This window comes from Grammomys surdaster, unplaced genomic scaffold (genome assembly GCF_004785775.1).
Source record: "Grammomys surdaster isolate TR1022 unplaced genomic scaffold, NIH_TR_1.0 126248, whole genome shotgun sequence".
Classification (NCBI taxonomy): Eukaryota; Metazoa; Chordata; class Mammalia; order Rodentia; family Muridae; genus Grammomys; species Grammomys surdaster.
Window position 1 is genome coordinate 8,749,115 of NW_021621048.1, and position 4,646 is coordinate 8,753,760.

Genomic DNA, 4,646 nt, shown 5'->3' on the forward strand with positions numbered 1-4,646 from the left:
TCCCAAGGACTTCATTTTAGAAGAATGAGCATGTCAACCATTGCAATGGCTTTGGAATCCATCATAAACATTAAAATCCTTCACACACTCAGCCTAAGTACCCTCCAGACAGTCAGCATCGCCCTATGCTCCCATTGAGGGGGCACACACACTTTCTCCTGCATCCTTCACAATGATGATGTGTTCCTCTTTCTCAACTTGTTAATCCAATCAGAAAAAAATCAACGGGACTGGGGTGTTCTAGATTAGCACTACATGGGCAATAGTAAAAGTAACTGATCTTTTCCTGGCTTGGCAGCCAGTTCCTTTGTTTTTCTTGAGTGAAGACAACACTTGAAACCTACTGCCTGACAACTCTCTCCATGCTGCCATTTTTTTTTTCTGGTTCAAATGCTCTAGAGCATGCGTTCTGGGAGACATGCAGTCTTGGACCAGCCACCAGCCAAGTACCTGGCTGGGCTGATGAAAGAGGCCAGAAACCTGAGTCCCTTTTTCTTTTTGCAAAAACATTTTCATAATGACCAGGCCTCTGAGTGGGTGCAGATGCAGGATAAGACAAGCGAGGGGATAAAGTGAAAGGCCATATGTGAGGCCTCGTAATTGCCACAGGACTGGAAACACTATTACACTTGCTTTTAATCTCCCCACTCTCTGTCCCTCTCTTCCCTTTTAATTTTCCTAAATGGCCCAGCCGCTGCTTTTGAGAAGGTATTTAATATGGGTGAGGATTTAGCTGTTCCTCCAGGAACGGGCTGGGCCACAGTGTTTGAAATGTCATCTTGATTTGCCGCTTCCCCACTAAGTAAGAGACTTACTGGGGCTTAGGACATGAATCTGAATACAAGCCTCCCTAATGAAATGGGAAAGGGCCTAACCTACTGCAGTAGCTCAGGGGACAGCTGTCCCTCCAACAGGACCTACTGATAGGAAAGGAGCCAGCCTGAAGGACTAAATTCCCAGCCATGCCCTCTGCATCCCTGGCTCCAGTCAAACATGTCCTCTGGTCTGTCCTGTGTGCATCTCCCCTTTTCTTCCTCCAGGTCAGTAGATTACAAGTCTATCCAGCACCCTGCACTTATGATTCTGTTAGTGTTTATTTTACACTGTGAGAATTAACTGTCAACCTTTGCATACCCCAAATACACACACACACACACACACACACACACACACATACACACACACACACACTTCTACATCCACCCTAAACCAGGAGTTCTTTGAAACAGCAAGGTACTGATGGGAAAGGAGCCTGGATCATGATGGACTGTCTTCCCAGCCATCCCCTCTGTATCCCTAGCATACGTCTACAGGTGTAACTATGATACTTGTTCTCCGTGGAGACTGAGGTGTAGCTGCCTTCCATGATCCCTTGGTGCCAAAGGAGTATTCAATCCAGACTAGTTCTCAATGAATCATTGGTGTGTACAGATATGGATGACCAACTAAGCCTTAGAAAGTGTCTGAATCTACTTCACCTATGTTTTCCTCATCTACCCAGTAGAAAAGCAGACTCTTGCCAGTGTTTCTTCACAGAGGTAATGCAAACCACTACTAAACAGCTGTGAACAGTTTGCTTTAAGGATTCACATTTGCACAGGTAGTGGGTCTCCCAGGAGTATTTAGACAGGGTGGGTAATGGGAATCTGTAATCAGGTATGAGCTCTGTCTACCATGAACCCCAGATCATGGTGAAGTCAGGCTCAAAAGGCTAAAAAGGCATTAAGCAGCCGAATGGCAGAATTACTTAGCCATTCTGTTATGCAGCCTCTGGCCACTGGTTTCCAGTTGCCAGTGCCACAGGATTTACCAAATCGAATGATCCCACATGTGTCAAAGATTTTTCATGCTGTTGGACCACTAAAAGCTATCAACCATTCCTATCCTGCATAATTGAATCAAGCAAGTATTTTCAGATGGGGTACATACTAGTTCTAGAACCAACCAGGGATTATGGTGTTTTTGTTGGGAGGCAGAAGAGGCACTCTTTGTCCTTTGAAGGGTATATTTCAGCATGCTCTGACCCCTATAATTTCTATAAACATAGAGGCTCCATATCTTCATGAGCTTCACCCCAATCTCCATGGGAAACAAGTACCACGCCTACAGCTCCAGTCTACTTGTCCCCACTTGTTCATCCGTCCTCTCCCCAATATGACACTACTGCCCTGGTTGCTGCAACGAGACACTATACAAATGACTTAAGAGATGAACCAGGTTGTCTTGACTCACAGCTTCAGAGGGATTTCAGTCCCTCGCAGTGGGGAAGGCATGGTGGAGCAGGCCCAGCCACGGCAATGGGAGCACGTGACTCTGACACAAGCTTGTTCACCTGGCAGCAGAGACCACAAACTGGAACCCCATTTAAAGGACCATACCTACCCTTCACAGGCAGGTCCCACCTCTTCAAGACTCTACAACCTTCACAATCACATCACAGACAGGAGAACGAGCACTCAGTGCACAGGCCCATGAAAGATTTCAGATTCAAACCAAAAGAGACGGTGTGATGCTCTTTACAATGCTCAGGTCCCTGGGGATTGTATTGTAATGTAAGATAAAAGAAACGATATCACAGAAGATAAGGGCACAAATGTGTGCTACTATCTGTGGCATGTTATTCTGAGCTGAATCTGTTGTTTCATAACTGTGGGCTTATGGCCATACATCACCTGCCAGAAAGTTTCATTAGCCCCCAGCCAACAAGGTCAAAACATCTGGCTCACCAAAAGCAGTGAAAGACATGCTTGGTGTTGAAATAAAAATAAGATTATTTGAGGCAAAAATGTGATGGCTGACTCCCCATTGTATAAGCTTTGGAAATGGTCCTCCCTGAATGCATGGTACATTCTTCAGGGCTGTGTCAGCCAGATGCTGCTGCAGAAGACTCGTACAGTCTCTGGCTAAGAGTATGACATCCCAGTGCTATTGATCAGCCTGAATCAGATTGAATGATTATGCAATATCCTGCACAAGTTCATCTAGGTCCCAGTGGGTGGCACTATTTCGGAAGGTATTAGAAACTTTAGAATGCAGGCCTCCACTGGGAGAGATAGGTCATTGAGGGTGGATGCTTGGGAACATCTTGTCCCCGTGCCTCCTGCTGTATGGCTGTTTCCTCACAACTGAAACATTTCTTCCAGGGGAGGGAGTTGGAAGACGACTGGACCACTCAATAAAGGTCAATGACATACACAAAAATATATTCATGGAATATGGGAGACCTTTGAGATACCATAAAAATACCTAACGTTCAGATCATAGGCATAGAAGAAGATATAAAGGGTGTTTTAAACAAATCCTAGAAGAAAATCCTAGAATCCTAGAAGAAAAGATTCCAAACCTAGAGAAACAGATGCTCCACCTAGTACAAAATGCCTATGGAACACCAAACGGGACCAGAAAGAAACTCCCAATGACGTTAAAATGACATTAAAAAGCTAAAATGTTAAAACTTGAAAGAGGGAGGTATTGAAATCTGCAAGATTCACCATAAAGGCAGGCCCAATAGAATATCACCTATTTATTCGATAAAAACTGATAAATTTCAGAAGTTCCTGACAAAATTAATTCCAAGTTCTCAAAGACCACAACTGCCAACCCAGGCTATTATACCCAGCAAAACTATGAATTAAAATTGACAGATAAATAAAAACAGACTATGGGAATTTATGACCACTGAGTCAGCTTTAAAGTGGCTACTAGAAGGAATATACTGCACTGAACTGAGGAGTGAATACATTCAAGGGGTCACAGGGGAGAACAAAGAACACCAGGCAAGAACAGAAGGAGATGGAGGTATGGGGAAATGGTGGGAGTTGTGGAAGGCTGAGCTAGTGGGAAGGACGGACTTGTGAAAAGCCCAGTACATGGAAAAACAGTCAGAAGGGACAGTGGAACACAGGTGGCATGAAAAGTGGGGTGACAGTCTCCAGATTAAAAGTTAAGTGTAAGCATGGAGATGGGAGAGCAGGGGGCAGAAGGGGGGTTAGAAATAGGAAGACGCCTTATGAAACCCACAAGCTTGAGAGCCAACTAAAACAAGATATATAAATAAAGAATCTAAACAGAAGTATTCAGCTTGGGTGGACAACACCGCTCCCAGAAGACTTGGGCTATGAATTGAAAATCCCAGTCCCAGCCATGGGATACCTCCCTATGAGTTATAGATTGGAGAGGCCACAGAGGCACCAAAACTGCTGGCTATTGCCATTCTCTTGGTTGCCTTCCAGCACTAGGTTGTATTAGTTCTACTACTGCTCACTTTGGATGTTGGACACAGACAACCAACCTCAAACTCTCTCCCTGCTAGCTGCCATAACCAAGACCAGAAGGTGCTTCAATGATCTCACCTAGCACTGGCCCCTCCACTTGACAATTTTGACAAGATGTCCCCAGTGGAGCAAGAGTAGCATAATAATTAAGCAGAGGGCAGTAACCTGCCACATCTGGACAGTATATGAGGCCTTCCCCACAGGAGGGACATGCTGGGTACTATCACTGTGGCAAAAAAAAAAAAAGTGAAGATCAGAGGCCCTGTAGGTAATCTACTGTTGTTTTGCTTATATCAAACTGCCTTCTGTATATATATATATATATATATATATATATATATATATATATATACACACACACACACACACACC